Genomic DNA, 26,289 nt, shown 5'->3' on the forward strand with positions numbered 1-26,289 from the left:
AGTCTTGGTTACTGAATTTAAGCCTCGGTAGTCCACACAGAATCTCAATTCAGGTGTGGTGCCTGGTGGGGCAGCTTTTGGTACCAAAACCACCGGGCTAGACCAAGGGCTACCAGAAGGTTCAATCACTCCTAGCTCCAGCATCTTGGCGACTTCACTTTTGATGCTGGCCTTCACCTTGTCCGACAGCCGGTAGATTTTAGACTTCACAGGTGGGCTGTCTCCTGTGTCCACGTCATGGGTACACAGGTGGGTCCTACCCGGGACAAGGGAGAACAGAGAAGAAAATTGCTCCAGGATCTGGCGGCAATCACTCTGCTGTTCAGGAGTCAGGGATGGCGAGAGAATCACTCCCTCCACCGACCCATCCTTTTCTTGGGACGAGAGAAGATCAGGGAGAGGTTCACTTTCCTCTTCCTCTGCTCCATCGGTTACCATCATTAAGACAACCTCGGGCCTCTCATGATGTGGCTTGAGGCGATTGGCATGCAGCACCCGGTGGGGCTGCCTCGGGGTCTTAAGATCCACCAAATAGGTGGACTTACCCTTTTTCTCCAAAACCTCAAAGGGGCCTGTCCAACGGTCCTGGAGGGCATTTAGCTCTCCAGGTTCCATTACCCACACTTTCTGTCCAGGCTCCAGTTCCACTGGGTGAGCGTTGTGGTCGTACCACTCTTTCATAACTGCTTGGCTGGCCTCCAAGTTGTCTGAAGCTTGCTTCCACAACTTAGCCATTTGGCTCCGGAAGGCCAGCATGTAGCTCACCACGTCCTGGGGAAGCTTCCTGGGAGTCTGTTCCCATCCGTCTTTCACCAGGCTGAGAGGTCCCCGTACAGGGTGCCCGTACAAAAGTTCGAAGGGGCTGAAGCCCACTCCCTTCTGTGGCACTTCCCTGTAGGAAAACAAGAGACAGGGTAGGAGGACGTCCCATTTCCTCCGCAGGCTCTCAGGTAGACTCCGTATCATACCTTTCAAGGTTTTGTTAAACCTTTCCACAAGACCATTGGTTTGTGGGTGATAAGGAGTGGTAAACCGATAGGTAACGCCGCACTCCTTCCACATAGCCCGCATGTATGCTGAAAGGAAGTTAGTCCCCCTGTCGGACACAACCTCCTTGGGGAAACCCACTCGGGTGAAGATCCCCATTAAGGCCCTTGCCACTGCAGGTGCAGTGATGGTCCTCAGAGGTATTGCCTCTGGGTACCGTGTGGCATGATCCACCAAAACCAGTATGAACCGGTGACCAGCTGAAGTTGGTGGATCCAATGGCCCTACAATGTCGATACCCACCCTCTCAAAGGGGGTGCTAACGACAGGTAGTGGTTCCAGGGGAGCTTTTAGCTTCACCCCTGTTTTCCCACTGGCTTGGCAAGACACACACGTCCGACAATATGTATCAGACGCCACTTTCATTCGAGGCCAGTAGAAGTGGGGGACAAGCCGGGCAAAGGTCTTGTCCTGTCCTAGGTGTCCTGCCAATGGTATCTCATGAGCCAGTTCCAGAAGAAAGGCTCTAAAGCATTGAGGGACCACCAAGGCCCTGGATGAACCATGTCCAGGCGCCTTGGGCTCACTGTAGAGGAGTTCATCCTCCCAGTAAATCCGGTAGCTCCCTACAATGTTTCCTGCTGCCTGGGCTTTGGCCTGTTGCCGCAGCCCCTCGAGAGTAGGACACTCTTTCTGAGCTTTGCAGAACTCTTCCCGGGAAGGACCTCCCTCCACATGCCATTCAGTAGGGATGGGTAGGTTCTCCAGGGAAGCAACATTCTCCCCTGTGGACTCCAGATCCACCTCCGCAGGTGGCCCGTCTGTCTCACGAGGTGGAGATGTCGAGGCAGGGTCCTCCGGCCTCCTGTCCTTCTCCTCTCTGGCAGCCGGCTGGGCCATTGTTCCAGACTCCAGCGTAAGTGAACTCCCCCTTCGGGCAGTCGCGGACCTTGTGCTGACACAAGTCCAGTCAGGGGGTCCCAGCATCTCAGAGTGAGTCTGGTACTCCACCCTCCTCCAAGCATTGTGCTCCATATCATTCCCTAACAGGCAGTCAACAGGCACGGCAGGGCTTACGGCAACTCGAAGTGGACCTGCAACCCCTCCCTACTCAAAGGGAACCTCAGCCACAGGGTAGTGGCCCAATCTGCCGTCAGCCATTACGGCGGGATGGAGTACATCTGGGATGACCTGCTCTGGAGATACCAGCTGACTCCTTACCATAGTCATGCTGGCTCCTGTATCTCTCGGAGCCTCCCCTCTACGGCCATTGATGGTGACCCACTGCTCATACTTAGTAGTATTAGAGGGCAGTTGGGTCTTTGGAACCATCTCCTTATCTCCCAGGGACACTAAAGTGACACCCGCCCGCTCCCCACCGTTACCCAAAGGCATCTCCTCCCAGAGCACTACACTAGTTATTCCCGGGGCTTTTCCTCCAGTGGGAGGGGGTGGTCTTTTTGGGCATCTCACATCTCCCTTATAGTGTCCCACACCACCACACTCAAAACAATGAACAACCCTTGGCTGCTGGCTTTGGCCAGGGGTAGGGTTGCGAGGGGGGTTACTCTTAGGGATGAATCCTCTGCCCCTTCCTTGCGAAGAATTTTGTGGACCTTTTGAGAACTCCCTCTTATTTTCCCCTCCCTCTTTCTTCTGGGGGCGCCCTGTCCATGCTTCTGGGAATCCCCTCCAGTCCCCTTAGTTGACACCCGGGTACTAACCCAGATGTCCGCCTCCTCAGCAAGCTTCCTGGGGCTGGTCAGCTTGCTGTCCACCAGATGCTGTCGTAGTTCGGGAAGACATTTCTCGAGTAGGTGTTCCTTGAGTATGAGGTCATATAGTCCCTCATAGTCCCCTACCTCGCTGCCTCTCACCCAACCCTCCAGGGCCTTCCTGGAGTAATCCAAAAAGTCTACCCAGTTCTGCGTGCCTAGTTTGTGGCTGCCCCAGAACTTTTGCCTATACTTCTCAGGGGTCAACCCAAACTTTCTTAACAGCGCTGACTTCATAGCCGGGTAGTAGGTCTGTTCACTTTGATCTAGGGCCAACAAGGTATCCCTGCCAGTGGGGGGCATGTATTTATATAACCCACCCCCCCAGTGGGCTTCCAAGATCCCATGGGCCCTCAGTGAGACCTCGTAGGCGGCTAGCCATTTTGCAATGTCATCACTGGGTACATAGCATGCCATAATATCTTTTGGTAGGTAAGGTCTGGGTTCTCTGATGTTGGTCTGGGTATGGCTGCCACCATTCTCTGATTTGGGGGTTCTTAGGTTTAGGGCTTGTAAATCCATCTCTTTGATGGTCCGCTCATGCGCCAACCTCTTGTCCTCCCTTTCCATGTCCATCCTGGCTAGTTCTATTCTCATCTTCCTCTCCTCCCTCCTATCCTCTAACTCGGCGTTGGTCAAACCCCTCTCCGAGACACTACTGCCCACTCTGGAAGGTGTCCTAGGACCTGTTAAAAGGTTCCCCCCTCCCGCCTGGTACAGTGTTGCGGTCTCCAGGACGGCGTCCCTGTCACTTCCCTCAGGATCTATTTCCTCCCCGGAATGAGCCTCCACCCATGCCCGGATACTGGTCAGCAGCTCAACTTTCCTGGCGCCTTTCTTAAAAAACACCCCCTGCTGCTGACACCATTCCTTCAATTGGGTCACGGTATAGTTTTCCAGCTCTTCCACATTTATCTCCATTTCTATTTAGAATATAAACTTTACACAGGAGAAATCCAAAAAGTGACCTGGGGTCAACCTCCACCCACCACCAGTAGTTAATTTAGAAAAAGCAAAATTTAGATTAGGAGGGCCGCAGGGAGAAAACTCCAGGTGGGGTCCCGTGGTAGGCACTGCGTTACTCCTAAGTGAGTGTAAGCACAAATCCGTAATCCCACCGCTGAAACACCAATTATGTTGGACCTAGGGTATCCTAGACTACATAGGGTAGCCTGGCACAGTAGTGGCTACAGCTAAACTCAAGGCGTTGGAAAGTGCTTACAAAACCCACTCACAGTAACTCAGTGAATAACCACTAAAACAAAAGACACAACACCGATTTTTGGAAAAATACCATTACCTTTTATAAAAATAATATGACTCTTCTTTTTATGCAAAATGGGTTTACAATTAGTTTAGCAATAATGCACCTGTGTTACACCAACTTCAGTATTTTTCCCACTCTAGGAATGCTAATTCATAGGTACATTTCCTTTGTACGAAACTGTTATCAATCCCACAAAATTACTTTATCAATCAGTCATCACAGTCAGTAATATTCACTATACAGGTTACACATTTACATTACAGACCTGGCATGTACATTTCATTACCCTTCTTGTTCTCAGCGCTCTTGTTCAAGCACGACAATCTCCTACCCCCAGCAGTGCTGTCTTTAGAGCTCACTGCCAACTAAAAGCTAAATAGGAGACAAGAGGAGTTAATAAGGCTTCCCCCCCTTGTTTATTGAATGGCTACACCTCTCTGTTAAGGGTTCCAACTCCAGGGGTGTGATGATTGAGAACCTGACAGAAAGTTCTGACTTCAATGTTTTTTCTATGGCCCAGTCCCTTGACCACTGGCACAAGTACCTGAACCTGACAGAACGTGCCTGGAGTTAGTAATCTGAAGTCAGGTTTCCCCAAGGTCTTCTGGGAGGGCCTCAACACTTCTTACCCGTGTTTGCTGCTCAGTCACAGGGTTTATTTAATGCCGGCACAGCCGCCTCCCATTCCCTCACTCCCCAGCTTACTTCTGGCGTTGTAGTCGATGCAGCTGGCGTTGCCCGTGTCACGCGGTGTCAGGGAAGCCTTCCCGCCGATGACGAGGCGTGTCAGAGAAGCCTACCCCAGTCCGGGGTGCTCCACCGAGGCGTCCGATGTGGCGCTTCTGCCCCCTTTCCGCGTCTCTTCACGCAATCGCTGATGAGCGCGCTGTTCTCCCGGGCATGCGCGTAGCTCTCCTGCAACTCCGCCTCCGCCCTCTTGAGTCGCGCTGCTCCTCGGAGCCTGCGCGATCCTCGCCGGTCACCTCGCCTCCCCGGACAGACGCTGCACTCCTGGGCCTGCCCGAACCTAGGCCCCTCCTGCTCTCAGTAGCGGACGCGCTGGGGACATGCGCGGAAGCGCTTCCTGACTTTCACTGACGCGTCCGGTGCCCCCGGGGTCTTGCAGTCAGCCAACACTGCGCCGCTCTCCACACGCAGTCACTTCCCTCACCTGGCTCCAGGGAAAGTATACTCCTGATCGGCGCACTCGCTCTCCAGGTCGATATGGTGCCACAGACACCCGTCTTCACCACAGCACATCCAGTGGACTCCAGCCACGACACGGGGCTCACAGCTGCTCTACAACACTGGTATGTGCAGCGCTGGGAATGGGAAGTCAGGGATACCCTCTGTTAAGAGCGTTCTGAGAGGGTTCACTGGGGCTCAATTTTAGAAGGGTCTTCCTTCTCCAGTAGATTAATTTCCTTATCAGCAGTTGATGTTTGGGGAGGGATTGGTCAGAGGCTGAAGGGGGAACGTCTCTCTGTAGTGACTGTCTGCCTCAAAGACAAACTAGCTGGTCCCAGTGCGTCCACCTCCTCTCACCACTGCCTCACTCCTCCACTCTTGGGTCAGCACAAAATGGCTGCTGGTCACTGGCCTTTTATAGGGTGGCCTGAGACCTGCAGAAGTCACTAGATGGTTCTAGAAAATTCCTTATGTTAGCCTATGGCCTGATTTCCAGTAGTGTCCGTTATGGCAGTTGGTGGCCACCATTTTAGGTTTCTGGATGTCCCTAGATTTTCAAGGGGCTTGACTAGGCCTCACAGGTTATTAGGGAAAAATGGCGTCATAGCCAAGGAACACCTAGCCCCCTGACAGCACCGAAAAATCCTGGTGGACATGTATAAAAAATAAAAACAGAAACTCTGGGAGGCTAAGGGGGACAAAAATAAATAATAATGGTTAGAACATCCCCAGAAGCAGACAGGTCTAACAGTCTTGCATTAGGAAAGTTTGAGCTATTGGTATTGTAAATGATACATTTTTTATTTATGTGTTGGTTTTGAAAATAGCGAAATGAATAGCTTTGTCATTTACAATGCCAATACTATTAACTTTCGCAAATGTGACACCTATAGCATCTATAATGCAATATGTGTCTTATTTAAGTGTCTTAGATATATTGATATTACAAATAACAATTGCTTTGAATTTTTTTTTAATTAATACTTAAATAAAAGTTATTGTAATTTATAATTGCAATAGCTTAAACTTTTGTAAATAACTTTTATGAAGATTTTGTTCAGTGTATTTTATTGTGACGAAAATCCAAGAACAGAAGTGAAATATTAACATCTTTTTGTGACATTTGTAATAAAGCTTGAAACATTGAGAGAACATATTTGAACCAGTTTCCACCAACCTCCATCCTGGTCCCACCGACATTTACTATCAAGCAGTACTGTGACATTTCCAAAGATTTTCCCACAGAAAAAAATGGGAGACTTGGAGATCCGTAGGCTTGTGAGTTGGATTTTGTAGGTAGTAGTAATACTGGAGTACTAATTTACGTACTACAAAATGTAGTTAGTGAATTGGGCCCTCAGTCTTGTTCAAACTGCACCATCACATTGTGAGAGAGCTACAGCCTGCAGCATCACATCGTCTCTGTGCAGAGCTCCTTACAGAAGTGCTATGCTGCCTTCAAAGCCCCAAGTGTATCCCCTGCCTGCTGTGCTATGGGGTGAGCAGTAGCAATGCACTTCAATCTCAGCTCAGAAGGCAGAGCCTAAAGATGGACACCTCCTTACACAGGGACCGGTGCAGTGCAGCGTCCTCGCCCCCTCAGCATGGCCAGTGCTTGCTCTGTAAATCAATAAATAAGTGCCAGGGTCCTGATTTTCTTAACAGGTCACCGGTGGAGCCGCCCACTGCTGCCATTCTCACAGAAACTGCACTCTCAAACTCACATGTCTGTTTCTGTGATTATAGTTCCTAGGTTATCCCTTGTGCTATGTTCAGCGCTACACTTATGGCTAACTCTCTTGATGCAGCACTGTAGATATACAAGTTTTACATTATACCGTCTGTTTCAAATGGGCAGTGTTCCAGGTTTTTGGAGAGAGAGTTTGACAATGAATCGTTTTAAATCTGGCATAATTTGCCTGTCCAGCGGGGTTTTATTTGTATTCTGGCATTTTTAGCACAGCATTCACAATGGAAAAGAAATTACAAAGGCAAAAGGCGATGAAAACAACAGGAGCTGAGAGGCTGCTTGCCTGCTTGCCTGCTGTTGGTCCACTATGAAGTTCCTTTACGCTTTTGGCTGGGGTACTAAATCCAATTGTGAATTTGGCGTTACCAACAGCAAACTAGCGAGACTATCCTACATCAATGAATAAATACTTCAGGAGGAAGAATGCAAGAAATGTATAGTGCCCGGCTGACATACCGTGGCTAAAGTTAGCTATGGGAGGCATGCCAGCGTTTCATCTGCAGTGTTGATGCTACCTCACCTCTGTGCCTTGGTAGCAGTGGCGTTCTTGAAATAAGCATGTGGGTGTCACACAAATTTGTGCAGGTGTGGGACCCAGCGCTCCATTTTGTGGTCCTGAATTTATTTCTCATCATGCAACTTTGATTCAGAGCAAGATAGATAGAACAGAAGGGAAGAAGGCAACAAAAAATTAAAAACATTGCAGCGGCGACGGGGTGGTGTGCGGCCTTACAGACTGAAGGTTGACGTGGACAGGGAACTACAGTAGGGGCGAGCAGCCGAGGTGCTCCAGCACTAAAGGCTGTGGGCAGAGGCTCTAGTGGTGCGGATAACGGAGTGGACCTGCTGGGGGTGGTTCTGCCCCTGGAGGGTGCGCCGCCTTGCCTACCTTCCCCGCCTGAAGCTGGTGGAGACGCCTGGGGGGGGGGGCGACTTGGAGGCCTGATGGGGCACCAGAGAGCCCCTGCCGAGAGATGAGCGGGGGCATGCGATAAGCCAAGCCAGAACCTACAGAATGTTTGAGCTGCCCCCGGGCCGTTATTTCGTGGCCGATGGAGGGCCGGGTTTAAGACCGGAGCGGAGGGGGCCAGGGACGGTTGCTGGGCCCTTGACGGAGGCCCTGACCTGCCTGACTCTGCCGGCGGTGAATGATGGGCAAGTGAATGGCGACGCTACTCCGGCGGCTGGGGATGTAGAAATACGAGGGGGACAATAAATACAGAAAGACAGTAATGGAGAGATACGAGGGGGACAAAAGAATTACAGATAGGCAGCAATGAAGAAATACGAGGGGTACAAAAGAATTACAGATAGGCAGCAATGAAGAAATACGAGGGGTACAAAAAGATTCCAGAAAGGCAGTGATAAAATATACACAATGCAGCAATACGAAAAACAATGGTACCGGGCTCCCGAGGCAGAGGGCCTCGAACCTGTGACGGGCGGTGACGAGCAGCAGAGGCACGCAGACACACATTTGGTGCTGTGTGGCGTGGAGTGACCTGCCTGAACACAACACTCCTCTGCATTTTTCTAGATTAGCACGATAAAAATATACATACATACAAACCTACCACGTGCCACCCTGCTCCTTATTTTCTCTTTCTGATTGACCCAGTAAACTTTCCTCTGCAGGTGAATCATACCACAAGCTCCCTGACAGGGCAATACCCGTTTTCAGATGTAACACAGGAATAAACGTTTTTGGGTACTAGAGTTACACCCAAAGTGGTACTCCTTTTATCATGTGTGACTACTATGCCCATGATAGCAGTGAATGTTGAAAGCAGCTAGCTACAGTCATTGAGTCTTGGTATTTTTACCACCACCTCAGTGAGGGGACTACCTACTTGGTCTTGCTACGTAATTGCTACATAAATCTGGCAGTCTGTTACGACGGTGTCCCCAATTCACCCTAAATATTAGCAGTCTGTGTGTGAGTAGGGCTAGGAAACATGACAAGTGAGCGCCCACAGAGGCAGAACCCCTCTATTTCTGTAACCTCTGAGTTTGTACGGTGATACATAGGTTTACTGGTAGCCAGAGCTGGTTTCTCCATTTGCGTGGAATCGTTTCTCACTCCTCTGCTTTTACCCATCTATGCTGAATCCATTTTAAAGCACTCGAACATGTCTGTTTTAGATTCATACATCTTTCAATGGAGGAGGAAGATGCCTGTGAGCCAGATTCACAGAACTAACTTAAGACAAAATCCTAAACTTACTACCATTTTGGTATTCACAGAAGGCACTTACTCATGTTGGTATTCACAGAAGGCACTTACTCATTTCGGTATTCACAGAATTTAGGAGGCCTAACTTTAGGACTCCTAAAAGGCTTCTGTGAATACGAAAGTCTTAAAGTTAGGATTTTTCTCAGTTTAGGAGTAGTAAAGTTAGGATACCTAACTTTACTACTCCTACATTGAGAAAAATCCTAGCCTTAAGACTTTCGGTATTCACAGAAGGCATGAAGGAGTCCTAGAATTAGGACTCCTAACTTCTGTGAATACCGAAATGAGTAAGTGCCTTCTGTGAATACCAAAATGAGTAAGTGCTTCTGTGAATACCAAAATGGTGGTAAGTTTAGGATTTTGTCTTCAGTTAGTTCTGTGAATCGGGCCCATTGAGGCCATCTTCCCTCGGTGATGCTAGATTAAACATTTCAGCCTCTGGTCTGAAAGGCACAAAGCTTAAGCAAAGAACTGTGTCCAAGGGCATGGTGACTGCTGCATCCCTGATCATAAGAGACGTTTTGCCTTCCCAAACTCTACATCCCGTGTACTTCACTGGCGGAGAAGGAGGAATTCAACAAGGGCTTCTCACTGGCGAGTGGTCATCAGGCTCCAATCTGCAAAACAAAGCGGACATTATGGAATGTCTCTTCTCCCCCATGAAGGCAGCGTGGCTTTTAGCAGAGTGTTGTCATGAAAGTTTGGGGACAATTTTAAATCTGAGTGGTCAGATGGCTTGGGCTTAGCTGCCACTGTTTCTTGATTTAAGTGCCTCCTTTTAGAAAATTCGAGTTTTACCTTTTGACTTGGAAGAGCTCTGTGCATCAGTAAGGTGAAAGGGTGGTACCAAATGCAAAATGGGCTGGTGGTCTTAAATGAAGGAATAGTTTGACTCCTGAACTGAAAGATTTGCTGCTGCAGCAATCTCAAAGATAGAGGAGCGAGCTTGTCTTCTTTGTGGAATGCCCAGGGCCCCAAGTTCAGTTGTTCATCTTGCTGCAATAAGGGCATCTAATTAATCAAGGTTTGCTACGAGTGCAGATGGGAACCTGCTTTCAAGTTTAACTTGAGATCACCAAGGCAGGTTGAGAGAAGCCCTCCCTGTGCTACAAAGAAAAGTGCGACTGCATATAGCATGAAATAAGACACGCAGCTATCGAATCCGTCCAAGCTAGGCCTCTATCCTCCACCATCACTGAGCAATCATGTGTGCTGAAATCTGACCTGTGCCTCAACACCTGTAGTGTATGAGATTTGTGTACCAAAAGACTTGCAAACCAGTTGCCCAGTGAACACCAGGGGGAATGGAAGTGGCTTAACGCTGCACTCTCTGTTACACAGGGCTGCACCATATTTACAACAATATGGTGCAGCCCTGCATTTCCCTCTGCACTGGCGCAAAAGTTAGCTGCCTAGCGCGAACACATGCACCCTTGCACCATTAGTGCAAGGGTGTCTGTGTTACAGGGGAAGATTGTTTGAGCATTGCTGCTGTGACACAGCTATGCAACACTTTTCATTGTGCCCTCCTTGCGTCACCATGAATGTGCTGTATTTACTGTATGGTACTCCATGTTGCAGGAAATGACAGATGCGCCAGGAATCCTGATGTATCTGTTGGAGCAAAACTCATGCATTGCTGGAGTTGTGTCGTAAGCATGCTACAGCTACAGCAATCCATGGGGAGACCTATACACATTGCACTGCACCACCATAACGCCTGCTATGAGCCAGGTGTAAGGTTTTAACACAGCGGCGTCCTAGAAGTGGCGCAGTGAAATCGTATAGATTTCACGACACCAATTCTATGATGCTATCTTGCAGGGGAATGCCCACCCTGTATACATTATACTTGACGCAGGTATAATGTGGTGCAGGGGTTTATAAAGTGACACATCTGCCTAGATGCATTATGTGGTAAAATGGCGCAATGTAGCACATTCTTTTTTACGCTGCCGCTGCGTCACAAAAAGCGACGCAATGGCGGTGCAAAAGAGTTTCAAGGTGCTCATAAATAAGCCCCTTTATGTGCAGGAAAGTGTCCCTTCCTGCACATAAACAATCTTTAAATGTTGTTTTGTAACTTCTATGTGTGCTGCTTAGTGCAGCACACATAGAAGTTGAAAAACATATTTTCAATTGATGATTGCTTATGTGCAGGAAGGAGCACCTTCCTGCACAAAAACAATCAATGGTGTTGTGCTGTTTCCATGTGTGCTGCACTACGCAGCACACATGGAAACAACAAAAACGAAGAGAAATTCAAATTTTTCCTCATCTCGCCAGGGTAAGACCAGGTTTTCCCTGGTCTTAATTTAGGCACTGCCCCATATTTTTGCAACCCTTGTAAATATGGTGCAGTGTCAAAATCAGTGGGTGTTGCGTTGGAACGCCCACCGCAATACCCATTGCCCTCTCCATTCACGCTAAGTATCGAGTGAAAGGGGACCTTATTTACAAGGCAGCGTTAAGGTACGTTAAGTGGTTTAACGCTGCCTTGTAAATAAGGGAAGCTCCTACCGCCACCACAACGTCCAAAAAAGTGATGTTGTGGTGGCGATAAGGGCTTGTAAATATGCCCCTGTAAGACCAGTTAGCGAATCAGTGGAATGAATGAGTGTAAATAAGAATGAGGGCGTGTGGGTGAGAATGAGTGTGAGTAAATAAATTAATGTAACTCAGCTTTGGTGAGGAAGAGTGTATTATCACACTTGTGAGTCTGCTGATTAAATAGTGATAATTATTGTCAAACGAGGCATCCAAGGCAAAATGCTTGGCCTGGCTCTCTGTTGGTAATGTTTGGCATAGGATTCTGCCGTTGCAAAATTCTGACACTGGCAGGCAGGGGGTCATTCTTGGCATAAAGGGCACAAATAGCAAATGAGGGCATTGCTGTATTTGAAGATATTCTGGGAAAAAGTGGTATATGTGGCAAAATGCTGATGCTTGCATACTACAGGTAAATGTTGTCATATGGAGCACCTGTGGCAAAATTCTTTGCATATGAGGTACCCATGCCAAAATTCTGGAGCTGTCATATTGGAGGTAATTCTTTATTTAAGATGCACCCATTGGGAAATGTAGGACCTGCCATCCTAGAGGTAATGCTTGGCATGTGGGGCACCCAAGCTTAAGTGCTGGCATAATGGATGCAATACTTGGTTTTAGCCTCGGCCAAACTCCTGAGACGGCTCCAACGCATCCAGAACGCCTCTGCACGCCTGATCCTCGACATCCCTCGCCGCAGCCACATCATACCCCACCTGAGAGACCTGCACTGGCTCCCGGTCAACAAGAGGATAACCTTCAAGCTCCTCACCCACGCACACAAGGCACTCCACAACACCAGACCAACGTACCTCAACAGACGACTCAGCTTCTACACCCCCACCTCCGCCCGCCGACTTCGCCCTCGCCACAGTCCCCCGCTTTCGAAGAGCGACCTCCCTCAGCAGATTGTTCTCCCACCTCGCCGCCAAGACCTGGAACATCCTCCCCATCCACCTACGGCAGACTTTCAGAAAACTCCTCAAGACCTGGCTTTTAGAGTAGAAGCATCATTCCCCACCACAGCCGCTTGAGACCCTCACGGGTGAGTAGTGCGCTGTACAAATGAAATGATTGATTGATTGATTGATTGATTGATAGGGAGGCTAGCCCTGCTATATGGGGAGGGGTGCAACCAGCACTAAATGCTGGCCTTAACAAAACAGCAACAATTTTTTACCGTTGGCTAGACATGGTTCTTGGCATAAGAGAACACCAATGGCATATGACAAAATGCTGACCCTGGGACTGCAGAGGTAAATATCTACAAATGGAGCACATTTTGGGGGTAAGACCTCTCAGAGGCATCAGCAGATGAACCCGAAAGTGACGAGGGGTAAATAGCTGAAAGTGACATGATGTACACGGATAGTAGAGTAGCGAATAACACTCTACCAAGGACACCTACATTAGATTGCGAGTGGAACACTATTTCCCCCCTTCCCTCCCTAGCCTGCTCCATTTCCCCCACATCCCCCAATTGTTTGCAAGGCCCCCAATCTCTCCTCCGCCGCCTCCCCTCCACCCATCCAGATACGCACGAAGCCCTCAAGCACCACGGTTAACCATACAACTAGTATACATTGACTTACACAAGGGGGCATATTATCAAGACAGGCGATAAAATTATCGCAGTTTTAGCAGCAGAAAACTGCCGCTAAAACGGCGATAATGGGATTGATAATATGCTCCATGGCATTCCAATTGAAGCCCATGTTAGATGTACTTCACATTTAACATGGGCTTCAATTGGAATTCCATAGAGCATATTATCAAGCCCATTATCGCTGTTTTGGCGGCAGTTTTCTGCCATTAAAACAGCGATAATTTTATCGCCTGTCTTAATAATATGCCCCACAGAGTTAAGCGCGCACCACATTGGGATAGCACAATGAAATGCAGGAATAATAGCCGTAATACATATGTTGATCTATGGATGTAATGCAAGAGTTTCAGGAGGCAGGGTAAACTGTTGTGTTATTTGAGTTTAATTGGCTATAGTTAAAATCCGAACGTCAAGACAATACACCAATTAATGATACCCTAAATCTGTTAATAAGTGATAATATCCAAATTGTCTAACGTAATGTTTGCATTGTCGACACAAAGTTAAAGTGTAAATTGAATGGACTTACAGGTCATGTGATGGATGTATTGAAAGCTACAAAACAAAAATAATTGGTCAACTCATGTGGAGCACCAGACTTTCACACATTTGTGTGTGATTTGTGCATTAAAATGCACTATTTTAAAACTTTTTTTAAAAAAAATCTTCCCAGCAAACTTCTACTTCCCCAGTTCATTTACAAGAAGTTCTCTCACTCACAGGTGTGAATGTAGGGCGCATATTACTCTACACCAGTTTCAAAGATCAGCCCCTACAGCCTTTGACCCTCTCTGACACTGTGCCCCAGCAAATATCTAGATGCAGCACCCAAGCTCCTGATATGCAACTGGATGCATTTACACGGACTTTCACTTCGCCTCCTGCATCTGAGGGACAGTAGAGTCCCATGAGCATGTAGAGACTGCACCAGAGTCCCACGTGGCTCTACTGAGAGATGTTTAGCACCGTGAACCATTACTAGAACTGACCAACCAGATTTTACACTTAAAAATAAAAAGAAAACACGATTTTTTTTTGCATTATAACATTGTTCCAGTAATCATATACGGGATAATCACACAGGTCAAAATAAAGACAAATACAGAAATAATCTCTGGCATTGTAAGCTTTTTATTTTCTCCAGAACAATCTTCACTCTCATGTATCAACGCCTTCTGCACGTGTTCCAGCAAACATTCACTTTTACATGTTCTTCCAACTATAGTCAAACATTAAATCTGTTAAACATTAACTCGTCATGTTATAGATCAGTCAACACAGCTATCCGAGGGCAATGACATTGGACTTAAATGCACGTATCTGCTGTGAAGCAATACCAGTTAAGTGAGGTACCATCTGTACCAGCTATGTGACCACTGTCAAACCGACTCTCGCCTGTTCCACTGTTACAATATTTCTGGTGCCTACATCAGGAAGTCATAGCAGGCAACCAATATAGTAAAGCAGGCCTCTTTTCATGGGGGCATCTCAACCGATTTAGCTTCATCTTATCTTGGTTAATGTAACATGCCAATCCTCCTGAGGTGTGGGCTTACCCAGCATCCTTTCTTTTTAGAGTATGGCAGCAAACCTATGCTTCTAATGACGTCTCACAGCCAATCGTTTTTTTCAATGTATCGGTATCTTACGTTTTGCCACTATTAAGGCCAAATCTACACATTTGCAAATGTGTTTATTCTCCTTAATATGTGGCATCTCTCCCAACAAACATAGTTCAGGGGACATCGACAATGTGTACCCACCAGGTCTTAGAGTTCTGCCATTCTCTCATCCCAATACTGCGCTATCACCCCACAGCCCGGTACTGTATGATAAAACCCACACCTGTGGAAGGGCATCTTGGGCAGGCACCCACAGTGCCAGCAAGATCTGTGCCAACCTAGCTGGGACCAGACATGTATGATGCATAAAAATGTAACTGTGTATTTGAAATGTTGATTGTGTTTGAACAACTCCCAATTCTCCATCCAATATCTGCATGGAGATTAAACTCCCACTGCAATCTTACTTTAGGTATATCCGAATAAAATGCCGGAGCAACGGCTGCATACAATGCTGAAGTCGCCTGTCTACCTTCCCCATGTGTCAATAAAAGCATTAGTGTGTCATTTTTAGAGGTTCAGGGGGTACATTTACAAGGAGTTAACGCCACCAGAAGGTCACTTTTTCTGAGGCAGTATTAAAACACTTATCGTGGCTTAACCCCTTGCATGCTGATGACGGCCCCCAGCCGTCATGCACTACGGCGCTCGTGTGCTGATGACGGCTGGGGGCCGTCATAAACCCACCCACGTGCGATTTTGCCGCAGAATCGCGGCCGTATGCAAGGGGTTAATGCCGCCTTGTAAATATTAGTTTGAAAGTATGTGCAGTAGGTGTTACAGTGGGTGTTCCATCGCAACACCTGTCGTTTTATGATACTGCCTCAGATTTACAAGGTATGGGGTAGCGCCAAAAATATTACCAGGGAAAATCTGGTCTTCAATTAGGCGATACGAGGAGAATGTTTTAATTTCTCCTCATATTTTGCTCTTTCAATGCCCTTTCCATTCTGCAGCACACATAGAAACAGCAAATCGCCTGTGTAGATTGTTTATGTGCAGGAAGATGTCCCCCCTCAGGGACACTTTAGTCCTCTGCTTCCAACATACAAAAAAACATGAGCAGGTGGTATCAGTAAAGATGGCAAAGTGTGTAATGGTATGATTTATATTATCCATGCATTTCTGATGTTCTTTATAAAACTTGGAATGTATTCTATCGTGACATTCTCACCTCGAGAATGTTCATGGGAAGTTCTGGTCAGTTGACCAGTAGCAGTTTGTGGCTGAGGTTGATTAAACCCAACTGTTTGAATCTATCTGAAGATTTCTCTTTATTTATTGTGGTAAACACCACATTTATTTGTCGACGATCGGGAGAGAAACAACCTCAACACAAAGACTGGCTTGTTAGACTCACCACTCCTCCAGCGGCAGACTTATTTAAAGTGAAGCGTTGTCTTCCCGGCGGCTGATCGGACGTGGCGTTCGGAGTATGACAAAGATAATATGGTGAGGAGTATGGTGGGAGGTCTATGAGGAACATTGCGGGACTTTGGAAATTAAGATTGGCAGTAATCTTTGTTAACCGTTGTGCGTGCCAGTGACGTTTGTGATACTTGTGTATGCGTTCCAGCTTGCTTTCTGAACATCTGGTTGAAGAGAATTTTCACGTTGCGTATGCGTGTCAGTGACGCATATCGCTTGTTACATAAAAAACTTTCTCTTCACGACAGTGAGGCATTCTTAGTCTTAAAGGAATACGAAGATGCGAGCTGTGATTCACTGAGACATCTCTGCGTCATCTTTGTGACGACAACAATAACACATGCTACATTTTTTTTTTAAAAGGGATGCAGTGTGACGCATTGTAGTTTGCTGGCAAAATAATTGACAAGGAAAATTAAATAAAGAACTCACAAGCCATTAGAGGAGTAAAGACCATTGTTAAAAAAAGGATCTTTAATTTTATTATACCAAGAAGATGAATTTATAAGTAAAAAAAAAGAAAAGTATCTAAATAGAATTTGCTACTATAAAAGTACATATTTAAAAAAAAAGGTAATAAGGAATATTTTTTTTGTCAAAAAAAAGATTAAACCTTGTTACTTTGGATAAAAATTAGAGGAAAATGCAAAATGTGACTCAGCCTGCATTTTTTCTAACAAGCCCAGGTGAGCCTAATGTTAAGTGGCAGAAATGGATGAAAATATTTGCTAACTATGCAAGGGTGTGTTGCACGAACTTAAATGCAGAGAGAAAACATTCTTTATTACTGCACTGTCTGGGAGGAGAAGGTCAGGATGTATTGGAACACTTACCGGAATTAAGTGCGTCTGAACAAAGAAACTTAAATGAATATGAAATAGCAATTGAACAATTAGATCAGCATTATCTACCCAGATTAAGTACTATAATGGAAAGATACCATTTTGGTTTGCGAGGTCAGAAGAAAGATGAATCTGTGGAAGACTATGTCTCGGCATTAAGGAAGTTGGCCTCTTCATGCAAATTTGGTCAAACTTTGGAAGAAAGGATAAGAGACCAGTCTGTTTTAAAATGTGCACATGACAGTATAAGAAAAGAACTTTGGTTAAAAGATGAGCCTCCATTGGAAGAAGTATTGGTTATTGCAAAACAAGTTGAGCACATGACTAAATGTGTAGATGAACTGAAAGGGGAAAAAGAAAAGACCACAGACGCTGAAACAAAGAGTGTATCAAAAGTTGAAGAAGTTATATGACAAGTAAAAAAAGAAGACAAAGCTACTAGAGATAAAAGTGATACTGTGTTGAATAGCTCTAACACAAATGTTACAAATGTAAATAAAAAGTTTTCTTGTTTTAGATGTGGAAATTTTGGTCATTTGGCAAATTCTCCTAATTGCCCTGCATTAAAATCTACGTGCAATACTTGCGGTAGGAGGGGGCATTTCTTGAAATGTTGTAGAACTAAAACGAACAAAAGGGAGAGTTCTAGTAGAAGATGGTCACAACCTCAGGTAAAGACAGTGACTTTTCAAGTCAATGGAAACCTTTAAAACATCCATGCATTTGGTAAAAGTTGATAATGCATTAATTGACTTCAAATTTGATTCTTGCTCACAAATTACTATGATTGATGAAATGTTGTATCTTAAAAGTTTTAATACCAGAGTTAAACTTTTAAGAAGTGACATTTCTCCTTTGGGTTATGGCAGGAAACCTATCAAAATGTTGGGTTACTTTGTGGCTACCATTGAGTTAGGGAGTCGAATTATTCCAGGTAAAGTTTATGTGGCAAAGCAAGGTGATGCTCTACTAGGTTGGCAACATCAACGTGATCTAGGGATTAAACTTAATCCCAATGCTTCACCTCAAGTACAAATACAAAAAGTGGATGATATGTCTTCCTGGTTTGCGGATAAATTTCCTAACGTTTTTAATGAAAGTTTAGGATGTTTACAAGGTTATAAGCACCGTATTAAATTAAAAAAAAATGCAGTCCCAATTGTAGCAAAAGTAAGGAGACTTCCTTTAGGCGAACAAGAAAAGGTACAGAAGGAAATTGATAAGCTTATTGAGAATCAGATTATTGAGCCTGTAGAGGCCACAGAATGGTTGGCACCTGTTGTGATAGCTAAGAAACCTTCCGGTGAGATACTTTTATGCATAGATTTATGCGCTTTGAATAAGGAGGTTGTTGTGGACAAGTTCCTTTTGCCAAATATTGATGAAATTGTGGGAACATTGGAAGGAGCGAAGTATTTTACCACCCTAGATTTAGCTTCTGCTTACCACCAAGTAGAATTAGATGTGTCTTCTCAGGAGTTAACAGAATTTATTACAACAATGGGCACATTTAAATTTAAAAAGATGCCATTTGGGCTTATCTCAGCGGCTTCAGTATTTCAACGCATCATGACTAGAATTCTTAAAGGTCTTCTGGGTGTTAAATGTTATCAAGATGATCTGTTGATTTATGGTAGTGATATACTTGAGCACAATGAACGTGTGTGTGCGGTGTTAGAACAGTTGAGTAAAGCAGGTTTGTCACTCAAGAAAGAAAAGTGTAAATTTGATATGGAAGAAGTGAATTATCTTGGACATTGCATTAAGAGTGAAGGTGTTTTTCCTAAAAGTGAGTTGGTTGATTCTATTGACAATATGGCAGAGCCAGTCAATAAGGAGGAACTACTTTCATTCCTTGGTATGGTTGAATTTTATGGAAAATTCATAATGCATTTTGCTAACAAGACTAAAAATTTGAGAAGACTTACTGCGAAGTGTGTGGTTTTTGAGTGGTCGAGTGAATGTAAGAGGGAGTTTGTAGACATTAAGGAGGAGTTGAAGAAAGCTCCGTGTCTTCATGCATTTGTTCCAGGTTTCCCAACGTTCATATTTACTGATGCGAGTGACAAGGGTCTTGGAGCTGTTTTAGTTCAAAGTAAACTTGGTAAGGAATCTCTGATTGCTTGTGCTTCAAGATGTCTTAGAGGACCGGAGTTAAATTACTCTGTAATACAGAAAGAATGGTTGGCGATTTTTTGGGCACTGAGAAAATTTTAAAATTTGATTTGGGGAACTAAAGTTAATGTCATGTCTGATTACAAGCCGTTAAAGGAAGTTTTTTGGAAGAAAGGTTTAGATGCCATCTCATCTAGGAGTAGGAGATGGATCATTTCATTTCAGGAATTTGACTTTGATGTACAATACATTCCTGGGGTTACTAATAAATCCACTGATTGCTTGTCTAGATTGATAAATAGGGAAGTTGTAAGCGATGAAGATGTGGTTGAGGTTGACGATGTCATCAATGTGTGTGAAGTTACAGAAGGTACTGTTGAGGAGAATGACTGGAAAAAGTAACTGGAGAAGGATAAATTATTGATTTACTTTTTCATAGTCTATCAGTCTATTCATTTGTAGTCAGCCAGCAGTTTCCCTCCTTTGGTGCCACCTCTGAAATGTAAAGTGTGGTGTCTCGGGAGCCTACCCTCACACCCCTGGTTCACGCCAAATAAGCCCAAAGGGCTCTCTTTATGTAGGCCACCAACCATCTCTATGCCAGCCTCAATCCATGCTCTTGTATTTATCCGTGTTAACGCAGCGTCCTCTCTGGGGATCATGGCACTCTTGCTTTCAAGCACTTCACCTAGCCCTGCCAACACTCACTTATTGTGCGTAATGCCCTGGGGTAGAGAGGTGGCAGTGCCGCCCCACCCCAGAACAAATTCACAGACAAAAATGCCCCAAACAACTTTGGACCTCCACACTCTCTGCATCTCCAGCCTCTCCTATATGTCACATATGCCACTGCAGTTGTGCTGAGAGATAATATCACTTTTAGTTTGGAGCTCCCATACCACCGGCATCCAGAGTTCGGATTGTTTTCCCAGGTGCTAGTTGACATCAATTTACGCCCCATATTAATGCCCCTCGCAATGAACGGAATTCCTGAAAGAAAAAATGTGGGAATCTTTCGTTGCAAAGCTGCAATATAATATAACCATCAAGGTGGCAACAGCATTTTAATAATACATATCCTGCTCATGGGGAAAAGGCAATCCTGCACAGAAGGACATTGAGGGGCATATTTACAAGCCTCTATCGCCACCACAAAATCACTTTTAGTGACGTTGCGTTGGCGATAAGGTTTTTGCCTTCTTTACAAGGCAGCGTTAAACTACTTAACGTGGCTTAACGCTGCCTTGTAAAAAGGCATCCTTTCCAGCTACACTTGGCATGAAAGGGGAGGGCAATGGGTGTTCCACCACAACATCCATTGATTTTGACGCTGCCCCCTATTTACAAGGTTGATGTAAATAGGAGGCAGCACCAAAATTAAGACCAGGGAAAACCTGGTCTTAAACAGGCAAAACGAGGAGAAATGCTTTATTTCTCCTCATTTTGCTGTTTCCATGTGTGCTGCCTTATGCAGTACACATACAAACAGCAAATTGCCAATGATTGTTTATGTGCAGGAAGGTGTCCCTTCCTGCACATAGACAATTACAAAAATTTCATTTTGCAACTTCTATGTGTGCTGCATAAAGCAGCACGCATAGAAGTTTAAAAAACGCCATGAATGATTGTTTATGTGCAGGAAGGTATCCCTTCCTGCACATAAACAATCATTTCCACCAACGCAGGCACCCTTGCACTGTGGTGAAAGGGTGCTCACGTTGGTGCTAGGCAGCTGAACTCAGTGCCAGTGCTAGGAGAAATTCAGGAGTGCGCTGCATTCTTGTGAATACGGCGCATCCCTGCCTTTTCAGAATGGAGAAGCGTGGCCTTAGCAATGTTTGCGTAACGCCACGCTTCTCCATTCTGTTGTAAATATGCCCCTGAATGTCTCACTGAAGTCAACATTCTTCTTGATTCTCTGCATGTAGCCTTTCATTATCCTGGTAGACTTTCACTCTCAGATATCTAAAAGAAACAGGCTCCCATCCAAGCACAGCCTCTATCTGATTCTAACCTTCCACTGTAACACTCTGCAGTGGAAATATACAAAACTTCCTCCTGATTACATTTTACGCTAGAAACATGGGCATATTCCGATAGCAATTGCATTCCTGCAGGTATATGCTGTGTTGGATCTTTAACCCCTTCCTTGCTGCCGTCGGCCATTGGCCGACGGCAGCACTACCTCCCCAGTGCTGCCGTCGGCCAAAGGCCGACGCGGCCCCGCCCGTTTTGCGGAAGTGCCGCACTGCGCGAAAATTGGGGCCACGGTAAAGGGGTTAAAAAAAAAAAGCATCATCCACATATAATGAAATAACGTGGTACCTCCCTGAGAGCCTAATGCCCCATTCTTGTGCCCTAGTTCACAATTTTACAGCCAAATGCTCCATGGCTATTGAAAACAACGCTGGGGATTGACAACACCCTTGCCTAGTGCCTCCAGAAATGGTGTATGGCCCAGAAAGAACCTGTTCCATTCACACCCTCATTATCCGCTAGCTGTATAGCAGGCATATCTAAAGCAAAAAAACTCCCAGTATTGCAAGTATAGTACGAACTGTGAACAAATATGGCAGCAGTAGCATATTGAATGCCTTCTCTATGTCTAGAGTCGCCACCACAGCGTTAACCTCCTCCCTCAGAACAGGGTTGGATTGGGAACAACATTTGGCTTGGGTACCGAAAGCAAAAGTGGACCGCATAGGTGGATAATGACCGTTCATGCAATTTTGCTTAGTTTTGGGAGTAATTTTGGGAGAAAGCTCTGATAAATTAAGATTTCTAAACTCGCGGAGTCAGTAGCATTGGCCAAGACTAGACATACCATTATTTCACTGCAACTAGCCAACAGGTCACCTCACCTAATCTTCAGGCCTATACATTTCTCTACATCAGGTGCGGGGTTCCAGGACTGCAGAAACTGAATACCGGCCATTTAGAGAATCACAAATTTTACCTGCCTACATACCTGAATTTTGCCTTCAAAAAGCCCACGGCCAATAGGCCACTAGGGCGAAACACGTGTCGGCTGTCCTTTTTTCCCGCATATGCAACAATAAATAAAAACCACGCACGCAAAACTATTAAAGAACATTTGAAAATTATTTTTGGAATACTGTTGACAAACCGTGAGGGCACAATCCTCCATTTTCCTCTATACTTAACCCCACAATGGCTCTTGGGTGAAGCCGTTCGTGAGGAATGTGCCACAACACAATTGGCCCCCGACAATTGTAGCACCTAAGCCCAGGAGGTCGTTCTCCCAGTAAACAAAGTGTTTTCCGGACTGACTACCATTTGCCTGGACTGCAGCCTGCTGCCGCATACTCACAAGAGAAGGGCATTCTTTCTGCTCCTTGCAGAACTCCTCCCTGGAGGGACCTCCTTCTTTCTGCAAATGGGTCAGCTCAGGCAGGTCTCTCAGTTCGGCGATCTGTTCCCCGGTAGGCTCCAGGGCATCCCCCTCAGGGTCTGCCTCCTCCTGGGCCGAGGGAACTTCGGGGACCGGCTGTCCGTGCCCCCTGCACCTTCTCTCTAAGGCCGGTTCCTGGGCCTCTCCTTCAGGCTCCAGGACTTCTTCAACACCCCTACTGGCTGCCTTTGACCGGTTGGTCACGCACGCCCAATCGGGTAAACCCACCATCCGCAGATGGGTTGTTTTCTCCACCTTTTCCCAAGGGGAGTTCTCCAAATCGTTCCCTAGCAAACAGTCTATAGGCATGGCGTTTCTCACAGCGACCTGCAGAGTACCAGAGACCCCCCCCCCCACTCAAAAGGAACCCGAGCCATTGGACAACAACTCTCAGAGTTGTCAGCATTGACAACCCTACAGTAGGCATGGGGTACAACCTGCGCTTGAGACACCAGGTGCTGCCGGACTGCAGTCACACTGGCTCCTGTATCGCTAAGAGCTTCCACCTTCTTTCCATTGACGGTCACTACTTGCCCATATGTTTTAGTGTTAGAGGGAAAGTAGTTTTCAGGGACCATCTCGCTGTCTCCAAGTGAGACTAGGGTCATCTGAACAGGATCCCCACCCTCTTGGACTGCTACCTCCTCCCCAAAATTAACACTAGCCAGTTGCCGGGGTGGAGCACCAGTGGGTGCGGGTTTTCCAAATAGGCGACACTTAGGATCAGTGGTAATGTGACCCTGGTCACCACACCTGTAACAGGTGATGGCCCCTCTTTGAACAGGTTTACCTGTCGGGGCCCCGTTCTGCTTCGGGGGTGAGGGAGGCTGAGAACCCTTCTGCTGGTTCCCTTGGGGATTACTTTGGGGGCCTCGTTGGAACCCTTTCTGTTTTCCCTTGTCCCCTCACTCTTCTGCTGGGGACCCTGCCCACCTTTGGCTGAGTCTCCCACTGGACCCTTGTGGACCCTGGTGCTGAGCCAGCGGTCCGCCTCCTCAGCAAGCTTCCTCGGGTTAGACAGCTTGCTATCAATCAGGTGCTGGCATAGCTCAGGAAAACAATTACTGGACAAGTGCTCCCATGCCATTAAATCAAGAAGCCCTTGAAAATCATTCACCTTGCTACCCTTTACCCAACCATCCAGTGTTCTGCAGAAAAAGGTCACATACTCCACATACATACCCCCAGTAATCTTAGTACACCCCCTGAACCTCTGTCGGTACATCTTAGGAGTTAACCCAAACCTGGTCATTAAGGCCTCTTTCATGTGGGTGTAGGAATTGTATACTTCAGAGGGCAAATCTAACAGGGTGCCCCGTCCCTCGCTAAGGAACTTCCCCCACAACCCCGCTCCCCAATCTCTTTCAGGGACCCGGTGGGAGGACATCGCTACCTCGTATGCCCGGAACCACTGTCCTATGTCATCCCCCTTGAAGTACTCCTTCACTACATCTTTCGGCATGTACACCCTTGACTCTACCTGCACTGGCGTTGCGCTGCCACCAGGAGCTGTGCCCAAGCTTTTTGTTTTCAGCTCCAACTCTTTGATTCTCATATCATTTTTTTATTTTTTTTATTTTTAAAAGACCTTTATTGTTCAAAGAAAAAAAACACATTTGCATATGGCACGTAGCCAGCATTCCGCAGGGGCTGGCATCAGAGTAGAACATACAAAAGAAATACTGGTAAGTTAACACAGCCAATTAGCCGGCAACCCTGGGGTCCGGCGGCGTAGCTCAGGAAAAACACGGAAACATTGTTCAATACACAGCACGAGAACAATCAGGTCTGTAGATTTTGATTTTTTTTTCGTCGGTTTAAACACATCCTTGCATTTCTGGCATCTGCACCATATGAGCTGTAGTCCAAGCCCACAATGTAAACAAAAGGCGGCAACAACTACCAGGTAGAGTGTGGACTGGGAATAGAGGTACCGAAAATCTTGTGCTTGTGATGCCACCATGCTGTGGACAGGTGTATAGTGGTATAGCTCACTAATGCAGAGTATTAGTCGCATATATCCGACGACGACGCCAGGTTACGACCGCCACAGCGGAATCCTAGGCGTCTGTTGGCCTAGTGTAAATTGAACCCTCCAGTGCCTGCGACATATGTATGGATGCCAGAGGTGGGGGTCCGTGTGCAGGTTCATTCGCCCGGTGTCAGAGGGCAATTATCCCGGGTATGGCCCGCATCCCGTGTGTGTGGCATGTTGTGGCATGTCATGGCAACGGAGGTGCAATGTGTCTACAGGTACATGTCATTCCGCGACATTGTCACGGCGTGTAGGGTGTCTCCGTCAGCAACAATAAAGGGCTTGGTCAGGGAACGTGACCAGTGAATAAACAAGGACCGAAACCAACACAGTGGTGAAAAAACTAGGGAAGGGAGGGGAAAGAACAAGTGCGTTCATCGGCGCGTTAGGAGGGCGGTAGTTGCAGCTTTGGTGAGGGGTCTTCGGTTCTGGGGCGGGGTGTGGCCGGACGGTTACTGGGGTGTGGGGGGGTCCATGAGAAGGCGCACGCGTGATGTCTCCAGAGTGCAGCTATCGGAGGGATCCTTCTGCGAGGGATATGGTCAGGATCTATCGTGTGGGAGATGCCATGTGGCGCGTCAAATACACCGGTCCGTCGTCTGCGGCAGAGCGTGCGCTGTAAGCGGGTAGGAGCGAGTGTATGAGTGCGGGTTTGGCGCTGTGTAAGCATGTGTTATGTGGAAAAAGGGTAGAAGCGCCAGCAGCCGCTGGGGCAGCGTGTCGGTAGGGGGGTGGAAAAGGGGGCGAGTGTGGTGGCCCTCCGCAATGCCCCTCATCGCTGCGGAGGAATAGGGTCATGTCTGCTCAAGTTATCCCTTGTTCCTGACAGGCTTGCTGGAAGGACGTAAGAAGATCGTCCCAGAGCTGCGCAATGGGGAATTTCCGAAGTCCTGCTGTTTCCTCTCGGAAGAGCACCGTACCTTCTGCCCGTGCCCAATTGATGAAGGATGTGTGCCAATGTCGGGTGTGGGGGGGTGTTGACCTTCCAATGTTTGGTAAGTAAGCGCTTAGCAGTGATTAGACCCATATCCCAGAATCTCGCCTGCACCTTGTTGAGCTTCGTGCGCTTGTAAAGCCCTAAAATACAGGCTTCCCACGTCCGCGGTACATGTTCAGCAGTGCACTGCGTGAGTAATGTTGTGACCTCATCCCAGTATGTTTGTATGGCAGGGCAGTGCCAGAGCATGTGCAGGAGATACGCCCCTATCAAAGAACATCGTTGGCAGGCAGTGTCAGTGGCCGAGAAATATCTGTTTATTTTGTCGGGTGTGAGGTAGGCTCGGTGTAAAATATAGAATTGGATAAGTTTGAAACAGGGGTTGCATGGGATATTAGTCGGCCCAACTAGTATCATAGCCCACTCTTTGTCAGTCCAATCCGTCCCTCTGTCGATCGCCCACTTCTCTCTGAGTGGCAGTGTGGAAGGCTGCGTGTGTAGCAGTAGGGCCTGTGCTAGCCAATGTATGATATGTGAGCCGTTGC

The sequence above is a fragment of the Lissotriton vulgaris genome, chromosome 9 (genome assembly GCF_964263255.1).
Source record: "Lissotriton vulgaris chromosome 9, aLisVul1.2, whole genome shotgun sequence".
Taxonomy (NCBI): domain Eukaryota; kingdom Metazoa; phylum Chordata; class Amphibia; order Caudata; family Salamandridae; genus Lissotriton; species Lissotriton vulgaris.